This window comes from Stigmatopora nigra, chromosome 17, assembly GCF_051989575.1.
Source record: "Stigmatopora nigra isolate UIUO_SnigA chromosome 17, RoL_Snig_1.1, whole genome shotgun sequence".
NCBI classification, from domain to species: Eukaryota; Metazoa; Chordata; class Actinopteri; order Syngnathiformes; family Syngnathidae; genus Stigmatopora; species Stigmatopora nigra.
Window position 1 is genome coordinate 7,378,239 of NC_135524.1, and position 17,161 is coordinate 7,395,399.

Sequence of the window (17,161 nt, forward strand, 5' to 3'; positions counted from 1 at the left end):
ATTGGATTCAGGAATCTATTACTGTGGGCACTTCACCAGTGTATGACAGCGGTACCAGCTGTAATGAAGGGCACAGATTGCAAAACTCCAATCAAAAACTTTTGTAGGAGATACAAAAGGGGGTTAATTCAGATGATCATTTCTAAAGCTGTGCCAAAAAGGATCTATTGTTGCAAGGAAATTGTATTTTACTGCAATCAATTAGTTGCAATAGTAAAAATTTGCACGCTGCGATATGTCGTTTTGTAGAAATACATCCAACATTTAAAATAATAGAAAATCTATTAATTGTTAGATCAAAATTCTACTGTTCAAGCAGTTTTACGCTCTTACTGATCTGTCTAATCTGCCTAGTGATGTAGATAGGATTGGATTAGAATAGAGCAGGTTATGTTATTAATCTACTGGTGGCCTGGTATTTACCTTTTTATGCGGTGATAATTTAGACATACAATATTTTTTGAAGGATAAAAAGGAGTTTTGATCGTAGGTAACTATTTGGATATAGTTTTATTTTTTGTTTCACTGTTAAAGTGTAAGAGATAACACTTGTTTTGTTGTTGGATGGGTTTCGCGCTTTAGTGTTGGGGATGTTTAACCTCTCAAAAATTATGTTAATCAAAATGTTCACCCATGAATTGCTTGGCTAGGAAGATAGTTGCTTATCAATGAAACTGATTTAATTCATTTATTCTGTTATTGGTGGTGATCATGTGGTTGTCAGGAGTTAGATTAAAAAAATAAATGCAGAAAGTGAATTTCACTACCAAAAGTGGCCAACTTTTAGAGAAATACATCTATGTCTGGAAAGGATGCTACATTTCTATCGCAGACTTCATGACTAAGAAAGCTTTATCTAGCTAAATGGCTGCTGACAACTATGTAAAATATGTAGGAATTTACTTAAGGATATGACCATTCTGAATGCTCTCACATCAAGTTTTATTTATTTATTTTTTTAAAAAGCAATCAGCAGACGTTTTTGTCCTGAGCAGTGATTTCTAAGCAGTGCGCAGTATTTCATTATTTACGCAAAATGACAAAACAAAAGTTAAAATGATATATATGTCAATTTTAAGAGTATGATCCAATTAATGGCCTTTTGAAGGCAAACCTTTACAGGCTGGCTTGCCTCCAGCAGTGGGGCTCAATCCAAATAGCGAAAATGCATCTGTAGTTTACACACTTTTAAATGAAATGTGTATCTCTCTGAATTAAAATGAACCATCCGGAGTAATATTTTGCAGCGTCCTGTCCCGTATGTGTGCAAAATACACACACGGAACACATAAACACACAAAAATGCACGCGCTTTTGAATCAATTCTCGTCTCCACTATCAATCCATATCTGGATCGTTTGGCCTGGTGATGTGAATAACTCGGGCTACGGCTTAACAGCAACCCAATCTTTTATATATTTCACTAGTGTCAAAATGTCAAAATGAAGTGCTGCCTACTCGCACTTTAGCAGTTTCTACTTTCCTTCCCTTTCGGAGGAGTGTAGCTCTAGTTTCATTAGTCTATTGATGGGCAGATATGCAAAGGTGAAGTATTACCCGGTTTGTCATGCAACAAAGCTATTTTCAGATAAATTAATCATGTAGGACATTTTTAACTAGAGGTGGAAAAAATTATATCCTGGTCTGCAAAATTTTGGATTGATAGAAGATAAATAGAAGATTTTTTATGCTTGCAGGTTAAAGTATTCAAGGTATTTAATGTCAAAAGGTCATAGGAACCCTGTCACACAAAACAGTTGTTGCAAATTGACACTTCTGACGTCATTTTTCTTTTTAGTGACCCAAATTTAGTATGTTTTGACCACTTTTACTGCGTAGCATTTTACTTAAAGACCAGTTGGAATTGAAGCCTGTTTCTCTTCTAGTTCACCACCTGACCATGATGACAAATATATATTTAGCTATGATACATAGGATTGAAAAATCTATTTAAAACATTTTATTTGTATTTGCTTATTTCCCACCACGGTCTAATGGTGACATGGAGCTAGGTGTTCTCATTGAGTGGGAATTAGAGTCGAGGGCACATCATTCAAGATGCATCAGTACTCAGGTAGCCTGCAAAGTGTAATTAGTTATGTCCCTTATCCCCGTGAAAGCTGCTGGCCACTTTCTCCCCTTCACTGTAAGCTTTGGCACGAGAGGCAGAAAGGGTCAGTGTTTAATAATGAACAGGTTGGGCCGGCTGTAACAGATACAGGCACCTGCTTTATGGATCAGTCAATTACCTAATTAGAACTCTCCCAGAGGGGTAAGCTAATACCTCATCCTGGGGTTGGAAGACAACCCCTTTCCATGTGAATGGAGGCGCTTGCTAGACTAACAGATACCTGAGTGTGTAGCCGCGGCACAAGTGTGTGTGCGTGCGCTTTTCCATGTGAGAACATGAAGGAGGGTGCGCAGAGTAGGTTGTCTAGTAGTGTATTTCCTAGCACAGATCAGGTACCAAAGGACGCTCATGGGAAATTGGGCTCCATGCGAGTGTGATCCAATAACAATCCGCGATCGGCCAGCCTGCTCACGACCGCCTTGGCTTGTTCTAATGTATATCCTGATGAGAGAAAGTGAGCCAAAATATTTTTTTTCTGCAAATGGACAGGAACAGGGTTAACTTTTGGGGTAATGGTTTGCTATTATTTTATTCTTTTTTTGCCACAAAATTGAGAGCTTTGTATAGTGGTTAGCGGTTGGCCTGTCTCACCATTCTGACTTTAAATCTCTGAGGTTCTCTGTTTAATTGGAGGAGTTGAAATTGTCCACAGCTGCGAATTTGACTGTTAATAGTTGTCTAAGGGCATATTCACACCAAGAAAGTCCGTAATTTGCTTTGGTCTGGCACGGTTCCTTTTAACATTGCAATTTTTGTGAGCTGACCCATGCTTTGTCAATAAAACTAAATATATGCAAATATCATAGAGTCATTGGACAAAATTGTCTGGTCAGGGTAATACTGTAAAATATGGACCTCCAGTTTGGAGCCTTTCTCCTTATCTTGATAGAGTTCATTTTACTACAAGCATTTGTGGAACATTTGTTAAATCAGAGGATATTGTGCCCAAATATCTAGAAGATATTCTGACTACTCATCACTCCTAGTCAAACCTTGACTCATTTTAGTTGATTTACTCCTAAACAAACAACATTTTCCATAATGGTTTTAGCTACTGAAGCCCGTTATAAGCAAGGAGGTTTGAAACATGGTAGGTGTGAATGAAACCTGAAATGTATGCATCTAAGTGTGAATCATTGTCTATAATTCTCTGTGATTTAATGGCGACCAGTCTTGAGTGAATAGCATCTTCTTTTCTTAAAGACAGCTGGAAATTACTCCAGTTCACTTGTGACCTGGCACTGTACGAAATAGATTGTTTTACCCCAAATAAAATGGCTTATGTCTTATTCAATCTATTAATTAATCATGAGTTGACAAGGCCCCTCAGTTCAGGCAAATGATTGAGTTTTCAGGTCAGAGCAATACTTAAACTGGGGGGGGGGGCAGATAAAGCAGTTCTTGTTAATAAACCAGTGCCACTGTATAATGACGCAACTCAGAATTACTTAAAAACAGTTTTATTATCTTTTACTCAAGTCAATAGGTTATTGAACATGTCTAGAAGCATCCCATTTCTGAATGAATAGAAATGATTATATGCCATGTAGCTCATGAGACTGCAACCAACCAACCCCACCTCTATTGGGATAGTAATGAATTAGACCAGTGATTCTCCACCAGTTTGTCGTAAATGATCATCAGGTGTCCCTTTGTAAATTATTTAAGGTCTCTAATTTGGTCCCACCAAAAAAATAACTGTAATCTACAAAATATTCTTTGTTCATCTATTGTCAAAGAGCAATAGTAACTGGTTAAAATATTTACTACTCTTACTTACTTTCTTACACTGCATAAATGGCAGAAGCTACCCCATTTACGTATGCATCTAGGTTCTTTGACTATTTTTTGATCATGTGAAATATGTGTTTGGATGCAGTAAAGTTTAGGAAATGCATAATTAGATGTTGAATGAGGACAGATCCTAGTCACAACTAATAGTGAGAATGCAGGAAAGGGCTGAGCAAAGCTTGCAACTTAAGACGAGGCGGTAAATAATACGATTGGACGTTCCTGCCAGCGCCCGACACCACAGCTTAGATGAGGAAAACGACCAGCTCTGAGGTAATCATGGCTGCTCATCAGCTATGATTAAGTCAGATATTTTAGCCCCAGGAGGTCGACAGCGGTGACAATGGGGAGGTTACATCGGGAAAGACATTGAGTGACGAAGAACTCGTTTCAAGAAGAGCGAGTGGACAAGGATTGTCAGTGTTAGCCCCATAAACGTATGGCCTACTTCCGATTCCCCCGAAGCACAAAAATAAATTATGAATAAATAAGGTTTGTTGCACCTCTGTTTTGTACTTCTCGTGAATTGTTAATTCGGGTGAAACCATTCCATCAACATAAGCAACATCCTGCTAATATTTATAAATACATATGTTATTCATATTAAAAAATTGTGCGACTAGAATGTCTAAATTCTCCTGTATGTGCGTCAAATGGATTGATTGGACATCTGCCGTCGTCAATGGCAGATAATGAGTTAATGCTTAGGAATATAATCAAATACATTTGAAAAACTTGATCTGTACCCAATTTTGAACTTCTGAAAATGAGATAATTGGGATTGATTTCCAATCACGTGATCGGATCGGGGACCATCTATTTACAAGTAAAACCTACTAATTTCTACAAACCTTTGTCTCTGACAAATAAGATCTTAAAACAAGAATTCAAAATACAGCTGAAGACATTTATCCTTCTATAAGTATGTTCTTAGTTCCAAAGGTATGAATTAATAATGCAGTTGATCTTGTTTAATTGTTTCCGCTGTCTTGTCGATTAAAAAGTGAGAGACGCCGCCCATTTCTCGGTACAGTTACCAAAAGTGTAAGAGAAGCATGTGGCCTGCCTCAGCGAGAAATCCCAAAGTGCTTGGCGAGTCGTAGCTGCTAATACAGCTAATGCAGTAATGTACAGGCCCAGGCGATTAATGAGAGCGCTCTGCCTCTGACATCTCAGACACCCTAATGTTGCTGCAGCGTCTCTCTGGCCCCGCTTTAATCCATCACTGGCCCCCGTAACCCAATTATGGCCTGACGCTTTACTTTAAGCCCTCCTCGGCTTGGTCTTTCACACACATCTGCAAAAGGGCAAACAGGCACACGCACTTCTATATAGATAAGTGGGTTTGAGTGTGATCAGACAAGCGCGTTTCACACACAAAAAGGACATCTGGGTCGGCAAAAACACTATTACGCCAAACAGTAGGTAGCTCGTTGACAAATGTGCCAACGATGTAGTTTGTTTTGTTGGTTTAGGACATTTTTTGCTGGAATATCACTTTTCAAAGTCAAGGCAGTAGAAATAACTAAAACCACCAAACACTTTTATTTTGATTCTGTTCCATACTTAGTACACTACACATGGTCTCGTAGACAGCGTATCACAGGTTGTTCAGATCGTAGTTCTACTATTTTAAGTTGTCACAATTGTAATGTAGAAGCTAGGTTGACTTCTCCAATGTTCATTACTCCATTTTCTGGATCGCTTATTCGCACATGGGTCGCTGATGGTCATTACTGTGTGGAGTTTGTATGTTCTGCTCGGGCTTGCGTGGGTTTTCTTCAGGTACTCCAGCCTCCATCATCATTTTGGAGATGAATTTGGTGTTTACTGAGCAGAAAGAGTTTGAAATTTCTAACTATCAACATAAATTATGCACAATAATGAAGCAGAGAGAGAGACACTGCAGAGCAGACAATATCCTGAAATATTAAAACACTGTTTTATTCTATTAAAATATATGTATTTACTTTGTGGGTTGAAATCTCATTCCAAAAGGCCCCATTTTGCCCAGGGTTCCAAATATCTTGAATCTGTCTCTTCTCTGCGAAGACTACAATGGCCTTATAGAAGTACTGAAATGTAGGTAATCAATAGATGAGCAGGAATCAAAGTAGAATTTCTTAAGACGGCCCAACCAAATTCCGGTAAGCTTCCACAACATTACCTCCCTAGTTTTATTAGCCTAGACTTAAATGCGCGTCAAGGTCGCCTGAACATGTAATATAGACTTTTTGCTGCTTCACCCCACGCTTCCCGTCTCCTCGCCGCTTATGTCACATGTGGAGTTAAGAGAGCTGTCAATCTTGAGATCTACGATGGGGTCTCCTCTAAATCAGGTGCATTGACTCCTCAAGAATTACTGGAGGAGCCTATTTCAATTAGCCACTCCCAACAGCAAATTAACTTAAATGTGCCCGCTCAATAAAGTTCAAGACGATCATTTGCATGTCAATGTCGTTTTCCTCCCTCAAATCCTTTTCTAGACGTTCAGCTGACGTGTGCAGATGTCTGTGGTGACTACACTGGAGCCCTGTCAATTAGTCAGAAAGTTAAGCATGTGTAGATATGTGCTACGCCATACTGGCATGCAGTTACGATAAAAACATGCATATTGTAATTTTTTCTTTAAGAAACTTAATGGGATGGAGAGGCAGTTTGAGAAGTTTTCAAAGATGGCTCATTATGCCTTTCATGGGTTAAAAAATGACCACTTCCCATGTTCATTGGACTCTGTATTGTGGAACTATATATTAATATATACATATGGATTTTCCGATCACACATTTTTGCATGAGTCCGACTCACCCTATTTTAAGATGGAAAAATGTATATCCAAATGTCTTCTCCCACAATTTGAATAGGAATATCGCAACATGGTGAACACATAAATAGATGGCTTCAACAAAGCAAAAAAAAAAGTTTAAAAATCTGACATGCAGCACCTGATATGGTTACAGACAATATGTTTAAACAATGTATTTTACGGTTGCCAACCAATGTGATGAAATAAACTATTTTAGTTTCATTTTTAAAGAAGAAATGTGAAGTAATGGGATTGAGGATTCAATCGCAGGTGGGTTAGGACCTTCCCGTGTGGTGTTTGCATTTTTCTCCCGGGTATTCTGTATCCTGCCTTTCCTTCCTTATCCCAAAGAACATGCATGTTAGGGTAGTTGAACACTCTAAATGAGGATGGGCCTGAATGGTTGTCTGTCTCCTTGTGCCCTATGATTGGCTGGCCACCAAGTGGGTGATAAGCGTGGGAATGTGTGAGGTGAGAGAATAAGTCGAAAATGAATGTTTGAAATGAATATACCTTATTTTGCTATGTTTTTAATGTGCTGGGTGAACAAGTACTAGTTTTATTCAAAAAAAAACATCATGTTATACTGCTTTTTTTTAATATCGTACTAATTTGGTGTGAGTACATCCACTTATGCCTCATGGCCTTGAACAAACTGTCACTTGTGGGCTATTTTTGGTGGGGAATTTTCTGGAAAATAAGACACAGTTGCAGATCTTTTATCAAATTAAGGAAAAAATGGAACAAATGTTGAGTACAACCGTGGGAATATACAACTTGCAATGCCTGCTAGAACAGTAGCTGATTCTTTTCCTTCCTTTTCCTTTCTTTCATTCTTTTGCACCCTCTTTTTTGTCTTTGTTATTTTAAGATTTGTTAAGCATAAGCAGTAGCTCATAAATTTATCTCTATGTCCTTCGCTTGTTCCTTTGTAGATTTCTTCAGTTTATCAAAGAGGGACATTTTGTAGATTATATATAATATACTAAATGGAGTAAATGGAGTAATATTTTGGATAGATTTTGGAAAGATTACAGATAGAGTATGTAAAATGTTGATTTTTTTCCCCTATTTGATATAACAACTACTCTCACAAACATGCCACACTAATTTAAAGATTGTCTATTGGAGTGGATAAACTTTTTAATACAAAATTACTACTTTTTTAATTTCTACTGGGTCATTGTATAAAAAGTCTCCTTTATATTGAAGATAATCAGAGTTTACCAAGATTATCAACGTTTTTCTAAACCTTAACTTCAAATTAGAAAGATTTCTGCTGTTCTTTTTACTAAAATATTTACTTTCTACTTTTAAATCTTTTTTTTTTTTTTTAATTAAAGTGGGTCAGACATAGATTTTACCAACCAGCTTGGTGGAGGACACAAAAGTGAACACCTGGTAGTGGTCGGTATAGGTCAGAAAAATATGAAATGGTTGAGGCAAGATTGGGCCAACTGGAAATATAATGAGAGTAACACAGGCAAACTGAGAGGATAAACAATGAAAAGACATCAATTTTGCGTATCATGCTCCTGGAGAACAAGATTATAGCTGTTCCTCTCCAGCGGAGGGGAAATCTGGTTGTGAAGGATTAGGATGATCACAGTGATTCTACTGTCCCCACCTATCACTAACTGTATTGTCCTTTCTCCCTCTCCTGCAGTCAGCCAACAAGCCCTGAGGCGTCCTAAGCATCAGATATCAGCCTCCTGCAGTCAAAGTAAGTCATACAAACATGTAGACCGGACCTCTGAGGAGTACCTTGCCGCATGCTCAAGTGCTATAAGTGCCTAGGAGTCGTCTTACAAGAAACGCTTATTGCATTTTGTATTGAGCATGATGTTATGAAAAATTAATACGGCGTTGGTGTGGCTCTGTCTCCATATCCACTCTCTCTTTCTGGGTAGTAAGTGTGTCTCTGTGTGAAGTGTGGAGTCCAGTTGAGCCACTTTTTAACCCCCATTTCTACATGTAAATTTGCTTGTGAGGAAAAATGCGGTTAGATGCAAATAATTTTGTTTGTCATCATAGGCAAACAGATGAGGGTCATTGTAGAGCCATTAAGAAATTAGGCACTTTTGGTTTGAATACATATGTGATTATTTGTTGTATTGGCTGAACCAATCAGTAAAATAAGGCTGAACCAATCAGTAAAAAACTAAATGAATATCATATCGAATAACCTAACAAAAAAACTATAATAGTGTATGAAGCATTTCACTTTTTGGCTTCTCTTTTCAATCAAAAAAATATTTCTTCTTTGTTGAGTCTGCTTCCCCCCCCTTGAACCCCTCCCACTTTATTTGGCTATTGGCATTAATGCAACCAACCTTTCCTTCTTAAACTCTACTGGATTATTCCAATCAGATCAAAGAAAATCCCATTAAAAGGGATTGGGCATGAATACAATATTCAGCCATTTTCTGAAATATCACAAATCGGAATTTTTGGTATTGAAAAAGATTAGGGGATTTGATTTTTAAACCCTTTTCTAAAAACCTCTTTTTGATGAATAACATTTTCGGACTCAAGGCTGTATTAATTTACCGTTGTGTGCGCATATAGTAAAAGGACACCTTGTCACCTGTAATGTAAAACGCTGTTTTTCATCTTAACCATGAACACTCAGCCATTAAATGGCAGCGATCAGCAACAGGTGCATTTTCCTAGTGGCCGCCTTAGTTAAAAGTGTGTTAGATCATTAACGGCAGTGTCGGAGCTGGAAATAATATTGCTGTGACCCCAGGGAGTGCTGCTTTTTTTATCCCGGAGGGCGAGAGCAACCATAGCACCGATTCATTTGGGTCAAGTACCATAGGGGGTGGGTATGAAAGGCCAGTTTTTTGTAGCGATTTAGGTGACCGAAACAATAAATCTTCATCACATTCATCTGTTTCACGTCTTTCAGTTTGGCTAAAAATAAGCTCCACACCGCTCAAGACGTTGATGGATAGACTGTGAACTCCTGACCCAATAAAATGTAACAAGAAAGGCTACCGCTGCACAGCATGGAGTGGGTCACAGGTCGCGATATTGGGTTTACAAACATGGCTTTTCATTCTAGCTCTCGCTTGTGTTGCAGTCTGGATGTTCGCTATGTGCTGACGGATGAAATAGGAATGACTTTGTTAAGATTTTGAACTAGTTGAAAAGAAATGTTAAAAGGGATCATTGTATTGAATCTAAATGTTAAATTTCGGTTTTCTTAAACTTCAGTGTGTTAAAGAGTCTGCACTTCTTATTTTGTCCAATTCAGTTTCTCAGCTGACATTTGTGGTTACGATATTTCTGATTCTTTTCATCAGGCCCCATTTATAATTCATCTAGCTTTTGTTGTTTGTTCACTTTCTTATAAAGATTCTTCTCAGATAACACCTGCGGGTTTTGCATTCAACCGCAAGGCTTTGAGATGTGGATTTTTTTTTTTTTTACCCAGACTGTCCCTGATTGTAAAAATAACCCTACATTAATGAAACCTTGACAACCTAGCGTATGGCCCTTTACAATAATCTTAATAACGTCCTTTCCTCCCCTTTCCCCCCTCGCCTATTCCTGGTTACTTCCACCACAGAGGAGATGGCTTAACCCCCTCGTCCTGCTCATTGACACCCTGAGGGGGAACACAATAGGTCAATGTCGTGTGAGTTGTAGCGTCTCCCCACCTCGGTTGCTTCATTCCTGCCTCGGGCACTGGAATATCGTCGCCTGTCCCTTCCTCGTGAGCATGGGATGGGACGCGTGGAGCTCTACCAATAATAAACATGTTGGCCGTCAGGCGAGAAGACAGCGGGCAAGATCGCCTATCCCAGGCATCGTCCCAGCATTTGTCTCTGCTGAGGTGTCGGGGCAGGCGAGCGTCAAGGTAGACTAAGGATAGGGCAGAGCTGGAATATGTAATGTCCACGTTAGTGAATAAAAGCGCTCAGAGACAAAAGACCGAATATGTCTGTGCCTCGATCACATGCATCTGGCTTGTCGCCATGTCTCGTTGACTTGGTAAAAGTGAAGCGCCATTTTCATATTTGTATAACCAAGAAAATCTGAATCCTCTTTATTGGCCAAATATGTTAAAACACATGAGGGATTTGTCTCTTCTTGTTTAGGGGCAGCAATTGCTGGTTATCTCGCGATGCGAAATGATTTGCAATGCAAACGTGATAACAAAGCTGCCTGATTGTATGGAAGTTCACTCTGCTGACTTTTTTGTGTGCAGGCGCGGGCTCGATTCCCACTGGTGGCGGATTGATTGTGAGTGTAGATGGCCGTTTGTTTCTGTGTGTGCCCTAAAGTTGACTGGCAACTAATCTAGGGTGAAGTCAGCAGGCATGGGCTATGGCAACACATTACTATATTATCCGTACCGCTTAACCTCACTTTCTACTGATTTTAGATCACTGGACAGCAATTGGTCCTGGATTGAATATACATTTCTGTATCGTTTCTTGGTGGGAAAGTTCACTCTTCCCTTTTGAGATTCAAAGGATCACGCACATGGCAATTTGGATTTACTCATGATGCTCTAAATTCTGAACCATTGGGAAAATAATTGGCGAGAAAATGTGGAAACTACAACTAGTTTCTATTTGTTACATAACCGTGTCAACAATCAGTCAGAAACGTTTGCCTTTGTCTTCTTGAGTGACACATGAACAATATCTTTTTCTTAGGCTATTGATTGCAATTGCGCCTTCAGCTTCTCAAGGCCAACGTTAGTGCAACTCCTCTTTCCTTGTTCCATCTTTAATTGATGGATCCACTTTACTTCATGCACTCATTGATATGAAAAGTATGTGTACAAAATGTGGAGGCACCTTCTTTGGTATCTTTTATGGGGTTTGACCGTCCGAGGCCGTTATAACCGCTTTAAGAGCTTATGGATTAAAACGGATGAGTGAGTGCTGTGAGGAGACATTAGGTGCTCTTTGGGAGATAATTAGCCAGACAACAGGCTTAAAGCATTGCTACAAAACATTATGATGCATGGAAAAGTGGGTTACAGGTGCCTTTTTAGAATCATGAGCATTTGCTTTTAAGCTGTATAGATTTGGATGCTCAAAAGTATAGTTCTAGTGGTATGAAAAAACTTTGGGCCTCCATGAATATTTTCTGGACTTTTCTTCTTTACAAATCATCGGTTTCATCAATCAGCAATTTCAGTTTCATATATTATACAGTAGATGAACACAGTAATATTGGATCTATCTGATAGGGATGCTGTAAATCAAGTGACTTGTACTCAACTCACCTGTGTAAATATTGGGATATCCATAGTTGTAAGGTTTTTGGGGGTAAGTTAAAGAAAGCAATGCAATGAGGGACATCATTTATGTCCATCTACAATGCTGTGTATCTTTCGCCATCAGCCATTCGTCAGCTGTCGTCAGAGACAAGAGGCGAGAGGACAGATGTGCGGTGGCCGTATCGGTAGTGTTTTAATCAGCTTTTAGCCCTCAGCCCGCCGATGATTAGAGACCGTAAGCAAGCTTAGCGCATGGGAGAGATGTGTGAAAGCCTGATGAGGCCTGCAAACCTAACTCAGGCGTCCACGTAGACATACCTCTTTATTGGAATTTCCAAGCCTCGGATAGCTTTCAGCCACTCGAAAGAATTCCATAAATGTTTTACGAGGGATGGAGCACAACAGTAATGTTAAGTCTATCATGAGGGATACTTTTTAGACGCAACATACCGTATGGTTTTACCATTGCCGCACGATTCCAATTCAATCAATGTTCATACATATCTCTGAAGCAGTGGTTCTTAACCTTGTTGCATTTGTTCACAATGGCCCTTAAAAAGTGTGGACACATTTGTGCCTTTAGGAGGTGGTACTTGGTCATTCATTTTCTGATTTCTTATTCCCTTTGTCTTCACAAACATTGCGGGGGTGCTAGATCCTACCCCAGCTGACTTCAAACGCCAGGCAGGAGATAACTAATTACTCATATCTAGGGGGCAACTTAGTGTTAACCAGCCTATCCTGCATGTTTTTGGCATGTGGGAGGAAACCGGAGTACCTGGAGAAAACCCACACAAGCCCTGGGAGAACATGCAAAGTCCACACAGTGAGGACCCTCCTGGGATTGAACCCTCTACCCCATTACTGTGAGGCCGCAGACACATGCTAACACCATGTGTGTTTCCTGCTGTATTTTATAGTGATTTATGTTGTTATACTGCTTACTAAAGGGTGGATAATAAAATGATCACTTATTTTCTTCATTGGGTCAATGTTATTTAATCCGTTGAACCCAATTTCTTGAAGAGCTTTAAAAAAAACTATAATACTCCAAAATAAATACTCCAAAATAAACTAATATGGCCTTACAAATTTCTTCTGCAAGGGCTTTGATTGCACATTTTCAGGTAAATGTGTCATTTTGGCAAAGAATTAAATCAGGTCACCTAATATGTTAAGTGTTAATAAAGGTTGCACGAATGTGTCTTTAGATTATTATTTTTAATCCAAACACTGTGTGTGTGTGTGTGTGTTCCTTAAGGGCATGGCAGCGGTAATGATTTACTAAATGTCAAATGAACACTAGTTGGGAGGAAACACCATGCAGCAGGCGCGTTGGCTGGAAGCTCTTTAGCATTTCACGCCCTGATTGTGAGATAGCTCCTTTTGAGCGGCAAGCGGCGACGTGTCCAAAGAATTAGTGCCCAAGGAATTAAACATGCGGTCACTATTGAGCTGCATATTCAGCACTTGGATACGGACACAGATCTGGAAACACGGCAGTGGTTTCGGTGCTGAGCCAGAGTGGATGGGAATTCCAGCAGTGTAGAGCTGTGCAGATTTCTTTTTAAGGAAAAAGAGCACACACCATCTGTACAATAATAGCTTTTATGAGTTTGTTCCCATATCAGAGAGAGGAGTGTAGTCTCCTGGGTCGGGCATCACTGGCGGCGACAGCCTGATGCGGTCTGAGAGGTTGGCTGTCCTGTCTCAGCGCTCTCAACCTCATCTGCAGGGTCCGCAGAGACCACCGGGAAAAGGCCTATCACCGGCGTTCGGGAACTTTAATCACTCTCTCTTTCTCCCCTTTTCCCTTTTGCATCCTCACAGCTGCTATTCGCACTCTGCCTTGACGCCATCATTTATTTATCTGCCCCTTCTCGAGTGTTGTTTTCCATTCAGCGGCATGTTTTTTTAACGACGGGCAAGCAAAGTATCCATGTGGCACCAGAGGTGATTTCTTAGATACAAAATGGAAGTTGGCGCAAACATGCCCAGGAATAGAAGATATAGCGAGGCAAACAGTTGTCACGCAGCATTCAGTGGATTCTTACTCTTCACTTTAACTGTGTTGACTTGTGCCAAAGCTATGAATAGTGGATGGACCAGTCCAAAGTGTCACTAGGGACTTTATGTAAATGTGGGTCACCGTGTTTGGCACGTGCGCTCGGTGTAAGAAGGCACCAGCACCAAAGGGGAGGAGTCGGCATGTGTTATGAGGAGAGCTGTGATGCAAGTTGTCTGGCGACTCGTTATAATCTAGGAGTGACAGTGCCACTCGATTCCATTAATGAGAGCAACCTTCAACCCTCGACTCCTTTCTCCTCCCTTGACACACACACACAGACACGCAACCCCCGATCCATCCCCCAACACCCACGCAATGAACAGTACGTCACTGCGGTCTCACCTGATGCATGCCGACAGTCGGCTGGTGGACACTGTTTGAATAGGATGCTTTAAATTGTTTAAACGGATCTTCAGAAAAATTATTTGTACTAGGGGTTGAGCGACAAACTATTTTTTAATTAGTCAACTACAGTGGAATGAAAATTATCTTTAATTTTATTGATTGTGTCCATTGAGTCACCTGCTGAGTCACAATCCGATACCTCAATATTCATTCATTTTCTGAATTGCTTATCCTCAAGTTCCAAGGGGTGCTGGAGTCTATCCCAGCTGACTTCGGACATGAGGAATGGTGTTTGGGAGCATATTATCCATGCATATTTCTCTAGGTATGAAGTTAATATACCTGGAAAAAAGTAATTGCTGAAATGTTGTGGGTTATTTGAAATAGTTTAAGATGCTTCATGGAAGAACTTTCAGAAAATTGATGGATTTTTTGTACTTCCTGGTTAAAGATACTGCCTTCTCTCCTTGAATGCTTTATAGTGGGAGGAAACGGGAGTCCGTGGATGTAACAAAGTTCATTTTTTTTTCATTTTTCGAGGTGAAAGAAGTCTTGCCAACATATTCTTTTGGGGATGAGTCATAACCCTGCAGCAAAAATTCATGGTTGGATTTGCTAGCCTAAAATTGAATTATTTCCCTCATGTTATGCTGATATTTTATTATTTCCGCCACAGAGGTTATTTTCATTGGCATGGCTTTATTCCTTCAGTTGTGAGTGTGCAACATCTTGTCAACAGCTTTTGGTATATAAAATGAAAGATTTTGGATCCTTTTCAAATAGTACGCCAAATATGCTCTCAACATTTCGTGAGAAATAAAAAGAAAGGAACCATTGAGCGTCACTGATGGTGTTGCGGTATCTTGGCCAGGATTTTGGCGCAAGAAGCGTTGGATTAATTCCCATTCAGTGACTGTTTCAGCGGGTGGCCCGGTCTATGAGTGGTTAGCGCGTTAGCCTCACAGTTCTGAGATTGAGGGTTTGATCCCAAATTTGGACCTATCTTTGTGGTGTTTGTATGGGTTTTCCTGGGGTACTCCAGTTCTGACCCACATTCAATAAACATGTCAAAATTGTGAGAGTCTCACAACACAATATTTGATTTGTTTGATAAACAGCCTGCAATGACACACAATAGTTTACATTCAATAGTTAGTATATAATATCATCATGTTCATTCGTTTATTTGCCTTTCCGCTTCTCCGCACAAGGGTCGTGGGGGTGCTGAAGCCTGTCTCATTCAACTTTGGGCAGTTGCCATACAAAATTAGTTACCAGCCAATCAAAAGGTCAAATGACATGAACAATAATTCACGCTTACAATCATACCTAGGGACAATGTAGAATTTTCAACCTACCTACCATGATTTTGGGATATAGCAGGAATCCAGAGTACCCAGAAAAAATCATGGTTACCACACAGGAAGCCTGGAACCCACCGGGGGTTTGATCCCTCGATCTCAGAACTGTGAGACGGACAGGCAAACCACGAGTACACCATGCTACCTAAATGGATGTATTTTATGGAAATGAGTGGCTTCTGAACTGCTTTAGGTGATTAAAGTGGCACGGATGTAAGCTGTTACATTGTGTTTTTGTACTGATGGGCTCTATGATTCAACACGATAGTGGTGGATTAAACGCGGGTACGATGTGCTTGACCTGCCACTAATGTATAGTTACATCCACTACTAAGGTCAATTTGAATGTCATCGAAAACACACGCTCCAGCTCTTTTTAACTCGCTATATCTTAAGCTCATCTTGACTTGCGTTCACAGAATCGGACAGGTGTTCTCGAACGGTGTAGCTTACAGCCAGTGCGAGTGAAAAGATAATTTATCCAAAACAAGTGTTCTATCCTAGCACTGATGCTGTCCACTGAGTGTGTTTGTGCATGTGCAAAGTGTCTCATTTTATGTTTGGAAGGGGGCTGGAGGTTAGATTTCATCCAGATAGCGGGGGCAGTTATGGAGGAGGGCCAAACATATGTTCCGAGGGCCAGTAACAAAAGCACTGACACGTTAGCCTTTTCACGGAGATGACCTTTCCGCCGCTCCCGATCCCAGACTCGCTGCCTGCCGCTGTCCTTTTGTCTGCCAGCTTGCCCCAGGCCCAGCTCCAGCCTAGCGCTAGAATTTCTCCTCATTTCCCCAATCTCCCTTGACTAAATGTCAGCGTTACATATTTCTGCACAACACACACACAGGGATTTAATTAATACAGCATTGTCTATTGCTGCTCCTTTTTTTATATATATATATATATAATTATGTTTGTGTGTCTATGTTAGACAATGCATGAGAGGGCTAATGAATTTGTGCATAAGTGTGAGCCACTTGACTGTTAGGAGGTGCTTTCCCACACTGGGTCTAAACCTTTACACTGTTGACTTTTTAAAAAGAAAAAAAAATGAGTGGAACTGGGCAAATAATTGAATTAGACACATCTGCTAATGTGCGAATGCACCAAAAATAAAGAAATAAATGTAGGTGCAAAGATGACACATTAGGTCACGTTAAAATACTCTAGGCTCAGGCGTGTCCTCACGCACAAAGGGTATTTTTAAGAATATACCCGTTTCTATCTTGTGCTTCTTGTTTTCATATAAATATTGCATTTGTTTGTCAAGTTGGGGAATTTTTGAGGAGGTAGTGGTGTTGTTTGAACATTTAAATATGCGTAATATTTCGGTTGTATAAGATGAACTGGGCGGACTGAAATTCTATATTTTCAATGGTGATAGTTTGCTTTTTTTAACCCATATATGTTGGTATTT

General features: G+C 39.9%; 1 long non-coding RNA gene across 1 annotated transcript in view; it reads left to right on the plus strand.

Annotated features, from left to right (window-relative positions):
• Nucleotides 1-17,161, plus strand: part of LOC144211117 (uncharacterized) — an 87,815-nt gene that overhangs the window by 8,666 nt on the left and 61,988 nt on the right. Inside the window, exon 3 of the long non-coding RNA XR_013329527.1 lies at nucleotides 8,395-8,451. This is a non-coding gene — a long non-coding RNA (uncharacterized LOC144211117). The remainder of the gene's footprint in view (nucleotides 1-8,394; nucleotides 8,452-17,161) is intronic.